At 36.1% G+C, this 19,713-nt stretch overlaps 1 long non-coding RNA gene across 1 annotated transcript; it reads right to left on the bottom strand.

Annotated features, from left to right (window-relative positions):
• Positions 1–4,183: 4,183 nt before the first annotated feature.
• LOC132140287 (uncharacterized) lies at positions 4,184–6,586 on the bottom strand. The gene is made up of 4 exons (XR_009433760.1): positions 6,508–6,586; positions 6,007–6,101; positions 5,209–5,282; positions 4,184–4,833 (listed from the first exon to the last, which is right to left on the bottom strand). It is a non-coding gene; the product is annotated as an uncharacterized LOC132140287 (long non-coding RNA).
• Between the last annotated feature and the right edge of the window lie 13,127 nt (positions 6,587–19,713).

Raw genomic sequence — 19,713 nt, 5'->3', positions numbered from 1 at the left:
TAAATATTCTATCTCCGGTACAGTCAGGCTTCAGACCTAATTTTTCTACTACAACTGCTCTTTTAAAATTCTCAAATGATGTGTTTTCATCCTTTGACAAAGGCCAAGCAACAGGTGCCTTTTTTATTGATTTTTCTAAGGCTTTTGATATGGTCAATCATTATCTTCTTCTTGACAAATTGTATTCTATTGGTTTAGGTAGAGATGCTCTCCTTTGGTTTAATGCTTATCTTCATAATAGACGTCAATGTGTTGTTTTCCAGGGTTATCAGTCAGATTATGTAATTGTTGAAAAAGGTGTTCCACAAGGTTCCACTCTTGGACCATTGCTTTTCTCTATCTTTACCAATGATTTACCTCAGTTATGCTTAAATTGTTCTGTACATCTTTATGCTGACGACACTGTAATTTATACCACTAACTCTGATCTGTTTCAAATCAAGAACTCTCTGCAATCTGATTTTAATGTGGTTCAAAAATGGTGTCATAACAATATGCTTATGTTAAATAAGAGGAAATCTTGTTGCATGATTTTTGGGACGCGTCGTTGTCATTTCAACACTTTTGATTTGAATATTATTTTTGATGACGGCCTATCTCTTATGAATGTTGATTCATTTAAATATCTTGGCCTCTGGATTGACTCTGAACTTTCTTTTAAGCCCCATATAGATTCTATTGTTAATAGAATACATTATTGCCTACGTTCACTTTATCGTTCAATTAACTGTTTTACATTTCAGGATAGGAAAAGAATTGTTTCTCAGTTAATATTACCTCTTATTGATTATGGTGGTATTGTTTATCAAAATACCCATGATATTCATCTTAAGCCTCTTAATGTTGTTTACAATTCTTTGTGCAGATTTGTGTTAAGGTGTCCATATCGCACTCATCATTGTCATATGTATGATTTGCTTAATTGGTTGCATCTTAAATCTAGAAGACAATTCCATTGGTTTATGTTTATTTTTAAATGTTTTTATTTGGTTTGTCCTTTTTATTTGAGTGAAATTTTGATTCCATATAGATCATCTTACTCACTTAGGCATACACAATATCCTTTTTTTCTTGTTCCTAGAATTTTCAGTGTAGCCGGACGTAGGTCATTTCAGTATAAAGCCCCTTTTGATTGGAATAATCTTCCTGATTCTTTGAAATCTATTACCTCCCTTTATCACTTTAGGTTATCTTTATTTTCTTATGTTAAAATAACTTGTTCATGTTTTTGAATTTTGATATATATTTTTATTTTTTTTATTTATTTATTTATTTATTTATTTTTTTCTTTAGATAAATTTGAAGATTTTCGATTACTATTCGGCTTTATGTTGATGATGTATGATGTTTAGACTGTATCCCAACTGATTTGTTGGTGCGGGAAGCAGGTTGAGCATTTGTTTTGTCTTGTCTTGTTTTTTGTAGTTTTGTTTGTAAAGTTGTTTGGTTTGGTGTTGTATTATTATTATTAGTAGTTGTATTATTATTATTTGTGCTGTATATTTTGCTCATGTTCTTAGGACCCCCTTGAAAATGAGATGTTACATCTCAAGGGACTATCCTTTCAATAAAATTCAGTTATTATTATTACGTAGCTAGCCCTTCAGACTGACGGAGCGCTATTACAGCTTTCAAAGCAGCCAATCAGAGTTTGTTTTGTTCAGCGTCATGTTAAGGGTGTGAAAATGTAAAGTTGATGTCCCTAAAATTACAGACTGCTGTGCATCCATTAAATCCTTCAATCGCCAAGAGTCTATGCCATGAAAGTCACATTATACTTTTGAAAATCCAGCGTATAGTTTATCCTGATAAGCGCTAATTTTTACAAATGTAGCTTTCTTCTTATATGAGGGGTTTTGGCGTCACAGTAGCTTGTTTCCAGCTTCCAGGCAGACCGTTAACAAATGTGACCTGGAAATCAGATGACGAACCGATGATGTCAGATTACATCTTTGAAACTCCCAAAGTGTTTCCGATTCTGTGTGCCTTATGCATCAGACTTTCAACCAATGGTCTGTGGGCGTGAACTTTGAGGCTGAGACTTGTATTTTTTATATTTATAACACAATATAATAAATAAATAATACACATAATAAGCAATATCACACAAACAAGAGTCCTGTTTTGCTCTAGTTTTGCTCAGTAGAACAACTGCATCTACAAGCAATACACAGTGTTTAGTTATTAATTGAATCTGCATTTAACAAATTGGGTCAGTCAATGATTCAATGATCTATTCATAACAACAGTATTCACTTGCTTCATCCATGAATGAATTATGAACGAATCATTTTAATGGAGGTTTCAGTTTCATATTTTAAAGTATTTCCCACCCCACATTTCCTATTTCTGTATTCTAAATATATTATATTTAAACCATTAATCACATAACATTATTTGTGAAATTGTAACTGCAGCGTAACTGTATTCATGCCACCTGAGCTGCAGTATACATCTAAATGTCACTTCAGTTGCAGCTTCTCTGCCACCTCTGCATTTGATTTGTCCTAAATTGCTAATGTAGTTAAAAGATGTCGCTTTTTTTTAAATAATGAAAAGATATGCACTCCAGTATAATAATGTTTGCGACACTATAAAATTATTTTATTAGAAAGCCTTGTAAGACATTGTTGTTGTCCATCAAAGTCCTCCAAGTATTCATTCAACCATATTATATAATTTTTTTTCAGCATTGACGTTAGATTTAATAGTTTACTATTGTACAGTCACCTGTAAATATTTATTCTTTCTACAGATCCACTCACGTTTACAACATGCATTAGTTCTCTCAAACTGACAACATGGTTGAATGATAAGCAAACTTAAACCCTTTATAACCTGAATATATATTCACCTCTGACACATCGGATTTATACTATAATCTTTGAAGTTGAATTTAAATGATCATGTCATGCGCTCCCTTATCTGTTGCTGGTTTGAGTGACGCGGATGCGCGAACTGGTTCATTTAACGAAGGTCAAAATACAACTTATTTTGTGAAAAAGACAAACTTGTGTAATAGGAATAACGCTATACGCCTAACAGTTATTGAATTAATTCCCTAGTCATAATAGATCACTTAACAACAAAACACAATCTAATCTTAATGATTGCGTGCTCCCTCGATATTTTGCTTATTTGATTGTGTGACGCGGATGCGCGTGCTCATTCAACGGCCCAGATTGGATATCCTACTCTAGTAAATATCGACGTTTTGCGAAATGAAAATACACAACTTTAATTTGTTACACTGATACACTAGAAAATATCAAATATAGGCCTAACAGTAACATTAAAGAGAAACAACACTCACGCCGCGTCACGCAATTGCACTTTGTGAACGCACCTGATAATAAATTGACAGATGTGACTACTGCTGCAGCTCCAAATACTCCATATTCCCTCTAGAAATGGCCTTTATCTTCTCACCAACACTATATTCACATAATTATCTTTGTGTGGTAACGTTAATGAATTGATAAGCTGACGTCAGCTTTCTAGACTTCCTGCTAACGTTAAGTAGTAAGTTAATTAAAGGATAACATTAGACTGACTATAGTTCAAATGCTCACCTTGAATCAATCGGTACATTATGGGCTTCGTGACTTGATGTGGTCAGTCTTGGTCCAACCTTGGTCTGGGCCATAAACGTAGACTTTATGTGGTGGATGCTGTGATGCTTTCTTTGTAAATTTTAAGTCTTTGGCTAACCAGGCTTTATATTTAGGATTGGCAAGCCAGCCCTCGGAAAACTTGCATTTTCCCATTTTGTTTGCCGTGAAGTCCACACTCATATGTAAAAATCAAGGACAAGGTTCCAGGTGTTTTTAGTCAAGCAGTTTGAGGTAGGGGCGCTGTGATGGCAACTGCCGCCTAACAACATAACAGCCAATCACTGCAGACCTAGACTCCAGCAAATCAAGTGTAAAAACGATCAGCAGCGCTGGCAGATTGATCCAAATGGCATAAAAATGACAGATTGTATATATTATATATTTATTAAACACATTTAGAAATTCTTAATTTTATATTTATAAAACGAAATAGGGACAATAGTCTGGAAACATAAATATTTTTCCATACTCTTATTTATTTTTTCCATACTTTTCCAGACCTGGAAAATACTCAAAACAAATTCCATACTTTTCCATACTTTTCCAAACCCCGTAGGAACCCTGCTTTTAGGGCAATGATTACAATATAAGGATTATTTAGCAGCTTTGCATGTTTATCTATAGTTCCCATCATCTGAAATCTTTGTGAGGTCTGGCATCTTCTGAAGTCTCCACACGCGAGGCTGGAGAAACAGGAAAACAAAAGGAGAAAGATTAGCATAGCTGTTCATATTTCACACAAAAGATGATTTATTTCATCACATTTAACAGAAATGAAACATTATGAGATGTTTTCTTTGTGAATACATGTTAAAATGTCATTGAACGTTCACAGTGAGCTTGATTGACAAGTGATCTGACCTATCATAACGCCAATACTGCCATCTTGCCTGACAAACAAATTACCATATTTTCCACAATATAAGGTGCATCTAAGAGCCTTTCATTTTCTCAAAAATCATGCGTGCACCTGATAATCCGGTGCGCCTTATGTGTGCACTGAGTTCCAAAATCTGTAAAAATGTTGTTGTGCGACTTTGGTAAGCGCTCTGTTTACCTGACTGTCGGACCATTTCCCGCTGACACAGGGACGTAATACGTACACTGGCAGCGATCAACCATGATGAGAGGGAACCTGGCATGTTTGATGGCGAAACCTGTTCAAAAGCTGTTGCCCAGTTGTTCAATTCAGACACAGAAGATGAGGACATTGATGGATCTGTGGGAGAAGATTGATTAAAAAATAATGTTAGTGTATTGTTAAATAGTAGAATAAAGTTCAACTAAACTCACTGTTTTGAGACTGCACCTTATAATCCGGTGCGCCTTATGGTGCAGAAAATACAGTAGAGGAGACAGGAGAGTAGATTAACTTCGGTGGACTTAAACTTGAAAAATGTTGTATAAAGGCGTGTGACATCTTTTATTTTGTGCTTCAATTAAATATGAATCAATCGGTTCATGTGTGCTGCTTGAAGCGCTACAGCAATCTGTAACACATTAAAACAACACAAAACAGTATTTATTGTTTGAATTTCTCAAAAAAAAAAAAAAAAAGTGGGCCAAATTTGAAAGCTGAAAACTTGTTTCATACCAGAAGTGACCTTCTCTTGTCTTCTTCTGTCAGTGTGTTGTCAGTTTCCTCTTTGGTCCACAATGTATTTTTCACTGTGTGAGAACAAGGTGTGTACTGTGAGAGCAGCATGGCTTGTCAGACATAGCAACAGCATTTAAGGAGGGGGATTTTTTTTAGAAGGGTCAGTTGATTGCTTAGATCAAAGCTGATTTTTCAGCATCATTACTTCAGTGTTTAGCGTCATATGATCCTACAGAAATCATTATAATATACTACTTTTTGCCAAAGAAACACTTCTGATAAATATGAATGTTAAAAAACAGCTCTGTTTTATATTTTTGTGTAAACCGTTTATAACAGCATAGAGTTTATTTATTTATTTTAAAGCTTGATTGTTATATAGACCCCAAACCTCTAAATGGTAATGTACACTACATTTTTAAAAAGAAATTCTTATTTTTATTCAGCAAGGACATATTAAATTAATCAAAAGTTAGGGTCAAGAAGACTCTCTCTCTCTATCTCTCTCTCTCTCTCTCTCTCTCTCTCTATATATATATATATATATACATTCATATATTGAGCAGCACAACTGTTTTCAACATTGTTAATAATCAGAAATGTTTCTGATCAGTAAATCATCATATTAGAATGATTTCTGAAGATCATGTGACACTGAAGACTTGGAGAAATGATGCTGAAAATACAGCTGCACATCACAGAAATAAATTACATTTCACCGAAAACTGCTATTTTAAATTGTAATACTATTTCAGAAATTGGTAAGGATAGCATTAGTGTATGTTTGGGGTAAACCTGCTAGTCATATGGTTCAGTGTGCCTTGGAGATGTTGTTGGACAGGAGGTTTGCTCATCATGGGATACAGAAGGCCATCAAGCACTAGAAGAATCTAGAAATATAACAAGTAATCTGTCTCAGAGCCAACAATATTCAGTATACAATGACAGTTTTATCACAAGAAACCAAGCTACTAGAAATGTAGAAAAGAGAAAGAATATGTATTTAATAAATATCCTGACCAGTTTTTATCCATATTTGTTTATCATTAGACGAGATAAAAATGCGTTTGAACTGTGACGCTGATGTAATGACGTCACTGATTAACGGTAATGTTAGTGTATATTTAGGTTATATAAAAAAGCCTATTTTCAATCATCCATTGAAAAATTACCAGCAAATCTTTTACAGAACTATCAATGCCTCTCATCTACACATAAATGTGTTAATAAAATCCCAAACTCTTCATAAAAGCTCTATGTGCTCTATAAGTGGTCTATGGAGTTAGCATACGTTACCTCCTCTGATAACGGTTAAGATCCTCACGGACTTGTTCGAAAACACTAAACCATTTCTATGAAGTAAATTCAACAGATGTGGGTCAAATACAAGCAAGAGAGATGTCAGGCACAGGGGCATATGATATTTGTGCAATTTTAATTTACTAAACTTACCGGAAACAGTTAAATCAGCAGCAAGAAACAGAGCTGCAGCTTGCCAGAGTTGTCGATCGCCCCGTTTCCATGGCAAGAATTTTATTTTGTCAAGAATTATAAAAAATCGTCAGTAAGCTCATAATTTGTACTAAAATAGTCTAGTCTGGCTATATCTATTTGTATCTATTTTGTTTCTGCAATGTCAGCAGACATTGAGGCTCGGGTTTGTTCTGATCAGAGCTCATGTATGGAGGGATTATTTGGTCAGATTATAAACTAAAAGTCTAAAACTAAAAGTCTTAAACCAAAACTAAAAATCTAAATTTGAAACTTAAATTCCAAGTCGAAAATTAATTTGGCATTTAGGATTGGGCATTTAGTATTTAGTATAGGGTATTTTGTATTTGGGATTGGACATTTTCTATTTAGGGTTGGGCATTTGGTCATTTAGCCATTTAGGATTTAGGATTTAGGATTGGGCATTTGGGGATTTAGGATTGGGAATTTGGTATTTAGGATTGGGCATTTTATCATTTAGCCATTTAGGATTGGGCATTTGAGCGGAGAGCGCATTTCTGAATATCCCGATCCGCTCGCTCATTCCATGGGGTCTCGCTCAACCCAGAATGGCCTGCTGGTTCGAAAATATGCAAGGAGTCATTTAATTGTTTAGTAATAAACTGGTGTTTTCTGTGTCGCTGCAAAGATGAAGCTGACGATGCAGACTCGCCATGAACGCCAGAAAGAAATGCACATTTCATATGGATTTCATCATCAGAGAGTAGCCCATTTATTTTGGTTTGAATATTTTCGTTTAAAAGAAGACATTTCAAGCATTCTGTAATATATATCCTATATTTCTCAAATCTGTGAGGCACACCAGGGGCGTAGTTTATGGGGGGGATGGGGGGGAGGTAACCCCCCCAATATTCAAATCCATCAGTTACAACCCCCCCAATATTTCAACATGAAAATCACAGTAGATCAAATGAAAAATATAATATGAAAAATAGAATTCATTTACTTTGTAAAAATAATTTTGTTCCTAATCAAATATGAGCATGTCATAATAAATCAGACAAAAAATACTCCCCCTCCTTTGAACCGATTGGTAACGCCCAACCAATGAGTCGCACTTTCACCAAAACAAGTGAGTGGTGTTTGAATGGGAGAGCACACGGTTAATGTTAACGCCAAAAATGAAGAAAGCGCTGCACAGCGGACTATATTTAACTGCTGGTCAGAAAGGGATGCAAAAAAAAAAAAAAAAAAATACAGCATGTACTGAGAATGAGGTATGAGAATATTGTGTAATAGTTAGTACACACCACATATATTTTAGCTTGCTAATCCATTGCAATGTATTTAGCTATAACTATCAGTATAACAAGTTACCAAAGCAGCTGTCTGTTTTGCTAGTATATTTTTCAATAGTGTCTGTAATTATCAACGACAAAAGTATTCACATCGGTGTTTGTTTTCTTACTAAATTAATCTGACTTTTGAACGAATTGGATGAATTAACGATTTAAGTGGCTAACTCATTAAAACAGTGAAACACTGCCACCTACTGGCGGTTTCAATACTTAATTTCTTTCTTTTGATAATCTCTACTATGTTAGAATTTTATGAATGATGATTATACACAAATTTCATAACGTTATGAGGTGTATAATCTCTTAACATGTTTTTATAACAGATTCGAGGTAAATATAGCTGCAGGGTAGAAAAGTCAGCAGAGGGAGAGGAGGAGCAGGTGATCAGGTAAAGAAGATGCCATTCAATCAATAAAATAAAATAGGAAACAGTATAGAAAAACAGCAGCTTTGTAAAGTTAGGCTACACATTAATGCCTTTAATGTTTTAAAGATGTGTTTCCCTTTAAAAAAAATTAAAATGCATTAAGGTGGAATGTAAAAATCTTAAAATAAATGTCTAAATGTTGTCTCTTTCATATTTGTATATGTTGAATTTGTAATCAGTTAAAGCATGTTGCCAGATAGATAGATAGATAGATAGATAGATAGATAGATAGATAGATAGATATAAATTATCCAATAACAATACACATAAAAAAATTTTTTTTTGAAAAAAATAACGGCAGCATACAACGTTCAACCCCCCCAATGTTCAAACCAAATCTACGCCCTTGGGCACACGCTGAGTTTAGTTCACATGCAATGCAAGTGATCCTGCCGGCGCCTTATTATTAATATTTGCTTCTTATTTATTAAATACGGGCAACTGATTGATAAAACATTGATCAAAATTAAGATACAATTTATACAAAACGAAAATCTTTTAAAAATATTTTTCTATAAAACAAAACTTAATGAAGTCGTCAAAATCATGTTTTACCAAATACAGCGACGTTGCTCCCCGTGCGAGAAGGGTCTGGCTGCAGACTTACACTCAGACACTTGTGCTTCCGCTAGCGACGTCACTTGCAGTCTTTATTTTTTTATTTTGTTCTATCTATTGATAACTTTTTGTTTGAATCTCTCAACATTTTACAACAGTAGCCAGGTGGTGAAGACAAGAAAAAAGAAACTAAATTACAAATTTTACTTGCAATCGCCACTTGCACTCTCTGCTCCCTGTGACGTCACTTGCAATCAACACAAATCGTGCGTGTTGCCAATGGAGACAAGACGCTGTGGTGGTGATTAAACGATTAAAACTAAATAAGTATGCCTACTACTATAATTTACAGGGTCCTGCAAGAAAAAGACAAGACCGGCAAATCCGTGGCCAGAACAGCAGAATATGAATGCAATGCACAAAGTCTTTCGTTAAGCATTTTCTTCCTGTAGAAACAACAAACACTTAATATGGCATAATGTATTAAGTTACATTAAGTTCAATTAAAAGCCCAAATTCGATATATAGTTATTATTTAATGTACTACAAGGCAAGCAGATGGCTATGAACACAAAGCGCAAACTTTGTCCTCCCATACAGCAAAACGCTTAATGTGGCCTAATAACAGACTAAGATGATAAAGACAATTCAGTAGGTCTAGCCTATATGTCTTGTTCTTGACTCAACGTATATACAGACCAGCAAATATGAACTTGCATTATGAAATGCATTAAGTGATTTTAAAAGGATCAACTACAGGCAAGCAGACGAGTACAGAACGCAGTGCGTTAAATTGTACATTAAACGTTTTCCTACTATAGAAAATCATTATAAATAAAACAAATAATGTATCTTAAATGACATTTAATTTTTTATGTTTTTCTACGGGAGGAAAACGCTTAGCGAGAGACTTTAGGCGAACGTTCATATTCTGGTGTTCTGGCCACGGATTTGCCGGTTCTTGCAGGACCCTGTACGTTATAGTACTAAATTAGGTTTTATCGTTTAATCACCACCACAGCGTCTTGTCACCATTGGCAACACGCCCGATTTGTATCAATTGCAAGTGTCGCAGGTAGCAGAGAGTGCAAGTAGCGATTGCAAGTGACATTGTAATTTAGTTTATTTTTTCTTGTCTTCACCACCTGGCTACTGTTATAAAATGTTGGGAAATTCAAACAAAAAGTGATAAAACAAAATTAAAATAAATAAAAAATAAAGACTGCAAGTGATGTCACTAGCGGAAGTTCAAAGGTGTGTTCGACATCGGCTGCGGCTGGATGCAACCGATCGGCGAGAGTAGCCTCTTGCAGTTGGGGAAGAGCTGCAAACGGAGATATGAAGCCGGACACGTTGTGGCTCCCGTAGTTTGCTGCAGTTACGTCAGTCATGGCAGATCACGTGGCGTTTGCTTACTTGATCGCGTTTAAGATGTGTGTATAAGTGGTGTTTTGGAAGGGTGTCTTCCAAAACAAGATAACATATAGAGTGCCGAAGTTATGACGTCACTTTGTAGGCCAAAACACGGAAGTGAGTTAGCATTTTAGCACTACGGGTTCCCTCGTCCTAAAGTCTATGGGTTTTTTGAATGGGTTTTTACTAAATCGCCTGAAATAAGGTCTGTGGTTAACAAAGCCTCTAAATATTTTCACGTTTTGATCTATGACATAAAACACACCAGTTATAACCTGCTTGTGATTTTTTTAAACTTTATTGTGTCTTAAAAACGGTGGTTGCTAACAAGTTGCTAAATGGGACTACATCCTTTGGCGGGGACTTTAGACGTCATCAAGACAAACATGAAATCTCTCACTAGCCCGCGTTTCATCCTTTACTGTCTATGGTTTCAGCCTCACGTTTAGTTCACCTTTCAGTTAATATACATAACGTTATATATTTAGTCTTTTCAAGTTGTATTTTTTTACAAATATTATTGTACACAGAATTCTGTGATATTAAGATAACCGATTACCAGTTCTTTATTTCTGTGGAGAGACTGTAGTTCAACAATGGTGTTTTGTTTTGTCCCGAGATGCAAGCACAAGTCGTCGACTGAAAGATGCTCGTTTTCCGTCCGATGTTACCCAGTGGAGACTGGGTTCGTGCCGTAAGGTAAGCTCCCACAACGATGATTTCCATGTGAACACCGTATTTACTGCCTTAATGTGGCCACAACGAAACTTTAATGGTGCATATTGCTTAAAACGCTATTGTTACTTTGACGGTCAGATGGAGTTAAAAAGGTAAGCAAGAAAAAACGTTTTTCATAACCAAATCAACAGCTAAAATACCTTTGTCTTTCTCTTAAAATATCTAAATGCTTGTTTACTTTGCCGCTGTTTAATAGATTAGAGCCGCTGCAGTTTTATTAAAGGCTAACGTTATGTTGAGAAATGTGTTTGTTTAAAATATTCAAAATAATACCTGGTTTATTGGCTTATTGTAACTAGTGTGAATATAATTATAGAAAGGGTGGGTCCTGCACCCTGATATTTGTGAACTTGGCTTTTACCCACTTATAATAATATGATTGTATTTGTAAACAGCATTAGTTAAGGCATTAGGTAACAATCATAATAAATTATCTTTGTTATTTTAGTAGTAAATGTATTTAAATGTATTTAGGAGGAACTATATTTAATGCGCTATATAAACGTTGACAGATCAATGAAGAAGATTAATGTAAATGCTGAAAAACTCCATTCTAATATAACACAAATATTTTATTGTGTGATTTTCCCCCACCCTACTTTGTAATTTTAATCTGTAAAGGTGTAACTTCCATAAAACTAGCATTGCTTATTTTGAATTTATCCTTAGATGAGCTGACCGGAAGCCCAGTTTCCATTCTCGCATCTGCAGCTGTCATTTCCCTGCAGGGGAAAAAATGTCCCTGTTTTGTTTTTATCCACAAACGATGTTCCCACTGGACAAATTTTGGAAGATCATTCATACTCCCTGAAATGTTCAACCACCCATTGTAGCAACAATGTCATCTTTCCCTGTAGAGACCTGTTGTGTGAATTATCAGTTTTTGCAATTAGTATATAGTTTGTTTTCAGTTTACTTATTTTATGAAAATATAGATGTTTACTACAGCTCTTGCTGTAAGGTTTCTGTGGCTCAGTTATTAGAGCATTTTATTAACTGTGCAAAAGGTTGCGAGTTCAATTCCCAGAAAATATGCTGATATGTATAGCCTGAATGCATTGTAAGTCGCCTGTCTGACAAATCCCAAAATTTAAATGTTAAACTATTGTATACTACTTGTATACTATTGTAACTACACGCCAGTCAGCTCACAGTAATGTGAATGCGAGATAAAATTTACTACACTGGCTCTCACATTGGGGCTTGTGGATTACCAGGTAAAAATATATAGAAAATGTGCACAAAATGAGTATATATGGTTTATTCAGGGAACATATATGGTTTATTTATATTATATTATAATAAGCATTTGTTGATGCTATTGGACAATTCTCTTTAAATTAAACATATGTAATTATATACAACTATTATATACGGCCATAGCTAACCTTAATGCTTCTGAGATGGTAAAAGCGCGTTTTTTCTTCTTCTGGTGAATTAGCAAATTGTATGCAAACATACAATCAAACATAATACAGTGAAAGATAATCTTTAAAGCTTATTTGGGGGACACTGATAAGGCATAATAATTTTAATCACAAAGAAAATAATAAGGTTTATATAAAATAACAAAATATAACATAAAACATTAACAAAAGATTAAAAAAAATCTCAGAGAGACACACATAAACAAAATTAGTTTTTAACATTAAAAAAAACAAAAAACAAATAGGCGATATTCTCATGGAGAAGTGGATAAGTGTTCATACACAGCGCAGATCATAATGAGCGAGCGTGTTTTTTTTAAATAAAGTTTGAGGATGCTTGATGATGATGTTGATCCGCGACCATGGTGTGCTGTAGTCCGTTTATAGCCTACCGTTAGCATTTTATATCTGATGGCTTTATTTAGGCTTCAAAATGTATAAATTTTGGAGTAATTTGTAAAGATTATCTTGATAGACAAAACGTGTATGTGTCATAACTCTTTGTTGAACACAGATCTTATTTTTTGCGATTTTCCAAAAGTCTATGGGGAAAATGCATGGCTTTTCGATCGAGGGAACCCATGCGCCGCTAACTTCCGGGTTGGCCTACAAACTGACGTCATAACTTCAGCACTCTATTGGATATGTACTTTAGCAGTATGACATGGGTGTTTCTGCTAATACAAAGTGATAAAAGTAACCTATAAAAAAATTCCTTGGTGGGTATGTGTTTTTTAAGAAGGTTTCAGCAACAAGATTTACAGTACCCTCCTGCTGAGCTCTTTTTAACATTTTAAACATAACACCACTGATTTTCATATACAGAAAAGCACAATTCTGTTGGATTTATATTGTGATTTAGACCAACTATTTGAAAGTGAACAGAATGTTGTCAAGTTGTTAAGTTGACGTTACAGCAAGTTGTTAGCAGTTTGCTAACCACATGCAGGTGAAGTATAAACACAGCAAAATAAACTAGACAATATGAAGAAACCAAACAAATGGAGGAACATAATGTATTATATATCATTTGTATAGGAGCATATATTTATGACCACATTAGATTGAATGTTTTAAGATTAACATTTTAGTAAAAATGCTCATTTGAATAGGTTATGCTGCTGAATACTGTAAAAGGTCTGTATAAAAAAGAAAGTCATGCAAAATAAACATACACAAACTTTATATTAACAATAAAGTAAATACAGTAAAACAATATTTAATAAATATGATTTATAAGATGAAGACGACATAAAAACGTATTGAACTGTTTTAAAAGTCCATATGAGAATTTCTGAAACTGAAGTCGACTCGCAATAAACTTGAAAGGCACGTCATCTGTGTCATCAGTGAATCCAGCCAATCGTGGATCAGTTGTGTCGTCATCAGAACCTGTGCAGCCGCTCTTCGGAAGCTGCGCTGGCTGAGTTCTCCGGCTACTCTCGAATCGCTCTCGCGGTACTTTGATGGCACACGTCACAGTCACGTGGCGTCAGCGCTGTATCAAGTCGGACAAAATTTCTAACCGGCATGCACTGCTTCAAGTCAGCCGACGATCGGTCTGCGCAGAGCTGCATGAAGTCGAACAAGCCTCAAGTGTCTGAGAGTGCAAGTCTGATGCTGTGTCCCGAACTCATGGTTGCCAGGGTAGCGGTTTTCCCGCACAATTGGGCTATTTTAGAAAAGGAGTTGCGGGAAAAAATACGGAGTTGCGGGTTGCGTTTTTTTGGGCTACATTTATAATGTACCGCGGCCGCAAAAAAATAAATAAAAATAAAATAAAATAATTGTGGACAAAGATAAAAGGGAACCTTTTATTAGTGGGTGTTGATCCCCGGGAATGAATACTTGGCAACAAACGCTGCTTCTCGCAAGATGCGAGTAGGCGCGCGCCCCACATGTGCTTTGACATCACAAATCAAGCATCATCATCACGTCACTCACATCATGAGAGCGTTGTAGTCAGAAGCGTCGGTTCGGTTGTCTGTGTATTAACAAGCAGGATTCTAAAATGTCAGGTAAATGGGGAAAGAAGTATTGCAAAAGAATGGGAGACAGAGAAAGGATTAAAGGAGTGGATTCGAAGTGTTCCAAATGATGATAGAAAAGCGTTCTGCAAATATTGCAAATGTGAAGTAAGAGCTCACCACGGTGATCTGGTAGCTCATGCTGCGACTGAAAAATATTAAAAAAAATGCGGCTCCTTTCTCAAATGCCAGAACATTATTTGACACAGGCAGTTCCTTTCTGAGAAATAATACACCTGTGAAAGAGGCAGAGTTGAAGCTGGCTGCCCATGTTTCCTGATGATATCTCCCAAGGGTAACATATAAAGCGTGAAGAGTAGCGGCCCTAGTACTGAGCCTTGGGGTACTCTATACTGCACTTGTGATCGATATGATACATCTTCATTCACTGCTACGAACTGATGGCGGTCATATAAGTGTGATTTAAACCATGCTAATGCACTTCCATTAATGCCAACAAAGTGTTCAAGTCTATGCAAAAGAATGTTGTGGTCAATTGTGTCAAACGCAGCACTAAGATCCAATAAAACTAATAGAGAAATACACCCACGATCAGATGATAAGAGTAGATCATTTGTAACTCTAAGGAGAGCAGTCTCTGTACTATGATACGGTGTAAATCCTGACTGGAAATCCTCACATATACCATTTTTCTCTAAGAAGGAATATAATTGTGAGGATACCACCTTTTCTAGTATCTTGGACAGAAAAGGTAGATTCGAGATTGGTCTATAATTAACTAGTTCTTTGGGGTCAAGCTGTGGTTTTTTGATGAGAGGCTTAATAACAGCCAGTTTGAAGGTTTTGGGGACATATCCTAATGACAATGAGGAATTAATAATAGTCAGAAGAGGATCTATGACTTCAGGAAGCACCTCTTTTAGGAGTCGAATATGTATGAATACAAATATGGTCGAAAACGTTAGGCACGTTATACTTTCACTGAAGCAAGCGAACGTTCTCGGCGTCAGCGCGGAAAGTGAGGAAATAACTGATCTCTGCTACATTACAATTTGCACATTTTTTTCGTCGCGAACGTTGATCTTCCTTCAAAACAGCCGGTAAAAGTGCCTCGCGATAACGTGCGTCATCACTTAGACACGGCATTAGATCTGGCTTTTGTTCACACAGTGCTCATCCCGGGACTGAACCCGGCAATGTTACTGGGTTCCCGACCCGGGTTCAATGCCGGAATCATTCCCAGGACGTGTTTGCTTTCACACAGAAGGTGACCCGGCAATGTTCCGGCAATATGCAGGGTCCGACGTGCAGTGTGAGAGGGGCTATAGAGGGAGGCCACCGAAAGACCAGGCTCTTGTCTTCATGACAACAATATAAACTTTTTTACACACCCTACACCTACGCCAACAGTACTGACGGCAAAATAGACTATGTTTGACAGGTGCAATATTTGAAAATCAATAATTATTTATTTATCTGAATTCATGTCAACCTATGGACATTCAAACGTCAAAATGTCATGAATTAATATGTATTTGTGTACAAAACAACATATAAACATATTTTCCTACTATATTTTGCCTGGAAACGGTTCTATTTCTAGCATGCACACGTTTTCCGAGACGTGCGTCTCACGCAGGCAGTCTGCAAGCTCTAACCTGTTAACATGGGAGCCGAATTAAAAATGGACACGCCACGCAGCTGAGACGCTTGCACCACACATCCACTGTGTCGCCGGCTGAGGCCTCGAGCCGCGTGGAAAACGCGTGCATGCTAGAAATAGAACCGACGTCTATTTTTCACGTGTCACGCAAGCGTGTTGGAATCGTTTCCAGGCAAAATAGAATAGGAAAATATCTTTATATGTCATTTTGTACACAAATACATATTAATTCATGACATTTTTTTGTTTGAAAGTCTATAGGTTGACATAAATTCAGATATAAATGTAATTCAAAAAATAAAGAATTATCGATTTTCAAATATTGCACCTGTCAAACATAGTCTATTTTGCCGTCAATACTGTTGATGGTGTCCTTTATCAGTAGACTTTATATTTATGCTTAACATGAAGTTGTAGGTGTGTAAAAAAAAAGTTTAAATTGTTGTCATGAAGACAGGAGCCTGGTCTTTCGGCGGTCTCCCTCTATGTCACCTACAGCAGCAGCTACACGCCAGTGCCACGTCAGGCACGGTTCTGGTGTGTAAAGACACAGAAAACGCGAAGCAGCTGCCATGCAACTGACAAGCAGCAGAAGCGCCACGCTCCAGCCATGCAGCCAGGTGTGTCACCGGCCTGAGCTCGTGCTTCATCTTCATGCCAGTTATTCAGCCAATAAAGTGTAGACTTATGTATTTCAAAAATTTGTCTAGTACTATAAATTACAAAGGTTTAATTGGCATTTTTATTTCAAACGACCCGACCGACCGCGACCCGAATATAATTACAAATATTTTTGGATGACTCGTAACCGCGGGTGACCGCAGGCACCCACTCATTTTGGATCAACCCGCGCATCACTGATTGTAGAGGATTACTTCCCAGATCATGAGTTGTTCATAAATTCAATCAAGGCTTAAATGAAACAAAATGGAGTAGGGATGTCCCGATCAGGTTTTTTTGTCCTCGAGTCCGAGTCCGAGTCATTTGATTTTGAGTATCTGACGATACCGAGTCCCGATCTGATACTTCTATAATACATAAAAAAAGAATAAAGAAGAGCGAAAAAACAGATCCAGGATGTTCAATAAATTACATTTTGAAATATATTCAAATATAAAACAGCTATTTTAAATAGGCTAGTAAAAATATTTCAAAATCTTACTGTTTTGCTGTACTTTGGATCAAATAAATGCAGGCTTGATGAATAGAAGGGACTTCTTATAAAAAATAAAAAATAAAAAAAACCTTAAAAAGCTTACTGTTCAAAAACGTCTGACTGGAAGAATAGGCAACTTTATTTTTTCTCTAATTTCTAGCTTTTAATTGGCTTAGAAATCTATAAATGCTGGACAATAACAAATAATAATGATTTGTTTATATACTACAAACACTGTTTATCACATAATAATGCAGAATAGTTTCTATACTGTAATAAATACTATGTCAATCAGCACTGCATTGTTCATACTTTATTTATCACCTGCTGGAGATGACTTGAAGAACAATTTATTGTCGTGATCGTATATTAACGTCTTCGTGTTTGCATAAGTTTCTGTTTTCCTGTGCGCACCACAGCATAGCTGGACGCTTTTGTCCATATTAGGAATTTCCTGATATCAGCGCGAGAGCGCGCTCCGGCTTCGAGTATGAATGAAACACACACTGTTTCGCGCTCACACTGTTTGAGAGTTTAGCGCTCTGTGATGTTCATCTCGCTGTATCCTGAGTCCGAATGAAATATCAGGTCATGCGCAAACTATCATGTCTCTTTGAGTTTGAATCTATATTTATTCACACCAGCTCTTGAAAACAAAGTGATGTCATGCCGGACGCGTTGCTGTTTCTGTGTGGAGTCAAAAGGGTCTAACTCTGTGCCACCGCATAACAAAAGATGTGTTAAAAATTAATGAGAATATATATATATATATATATATATATATATATATATATATCCGAGTCCTGATCGGGAGGTAACGTCCGATTCCGATCGAGTCTGAAATGCGATCGGGCCCGATTTCCGATCACGTGATCGGATCTGGACATCCCTAAAATGGAGCCTTCACTGAACAAGATTTTAGGCAAATTAAGAAAATTGTCCAAAAGTTACAACTAAATTTACTGAATAATTAATTCAAATCGTGCTAGCTTCTTTTCTATCTCTCTCTCTCTCTCTCTCTCTCTCTCTTTTTGGGGGGGGGGGGGGGGGGGGTGTTTTAAGTTTTGTTTTAAGTGTGCTCAATTTACTGTACCTTTTAATGAGTAGGATAAGGTTGGGCACACTTAATTTAAATTTTGCATGAGACAACAAGGAAAGAGCTTCATGATTTGGCTAAACAAAAGAAAATTGAAGTAACGCTGGTCCAGGAAATTCATAGTGATGTTTTCAATGGGAATGACTGGTTAATGGAATGGGATGGGTTAGATTTTTTTAAGCCCCTGCAAAAAATAAATAAATAAATACAATATTTAACCTGTATCATATGAGGTAGAACATATTGTTGAGGGACATCTAATGAAAATAACAGCAAAGTGTAAAAAAGTTATTTTAGTTTTTATAAATGTTTATGCTCCTGTCCTTGTTGCTGAAAGAGTGTTATATATATATATATATATATATATATATATATAAATATGTATATATATATATATATATATATATATATATATATATATCAGAGGTGTCAAGTAACGAAGTACAAATACTTCGTTACATTACTTAAGTAGAAATTTGGGGTATCTATACTTTACTTGAGTAATTAGTTTTCAGCCGACTTTTTACTTCTACTCCTTACATTTTCACACAAGTATATGTACTTTCTACACTTTACATTTTAAATGTAACATTCGTTACAGCTATTTCATTTCGGCTTGTTTTCATTCCGGCTTGTCATCATTCAAAAAAAAAAAAAACCTATCCAGATAAATCGCGCCATCCGGATGAAGTGAATTGGATTGTGGTTGGATGAGAAGTATCATGTACCATTCCGACACCCTATTGGTTTGTACGCGATCGCACCTGCACATGACACAATTCACACCACAGTCCATTAAGGACATAGACAGTTTTGGGTTCGTTTATCAAAAAATATATTTCTTAAAAGTAGGGTTGGGTATGGAACTGGTATACACCGAACCGAATAAGGACGCAGATTTAGGTGCCTTTTAAATGCCTGAGCGATCGATTGAAATTTGTCCTGGTTCTCCGAAATGTACACAAGAAGCACGGGCGTCGCTAGTTTTTTTAGTGGGGCTGTAGCATTTAGCTCCATACACTGTACACAAATTTGCGATCGCCTGAGAGTCAGTCCCCTTAAATTTCATATGAAACCGGCGTCAGATCTGTCTCCTCTCCGTCTTTCATCGCACTTTTCAATCCGCAGACCGCGGCGGAGGAGCGCGAGTGCACTCAAACACAAACAGAGGACACAAGGTATGTTTATCGACAGATTGTTAAAATATCTGTATCTGTGCAGTTCTT

This window comes from Carassius carassius, chromosome 5, assembly GCF_963082965.1.
Source record: "Carassius carassius chromosome 5, fCarCar2.1, whole genome shotgun sequence".
Lineage (NCBI taxonomy): Eukaryota > Metazoa > Chordata > Actinopteri > Cypriniformes > Cyprinidae > Carassius > Carassius carassius.
The sequence above is the reverse complement of the archived record's forward strand: the minus strand, read 5'-3'. Positions and strand labels throughout refer to the sequence as shown.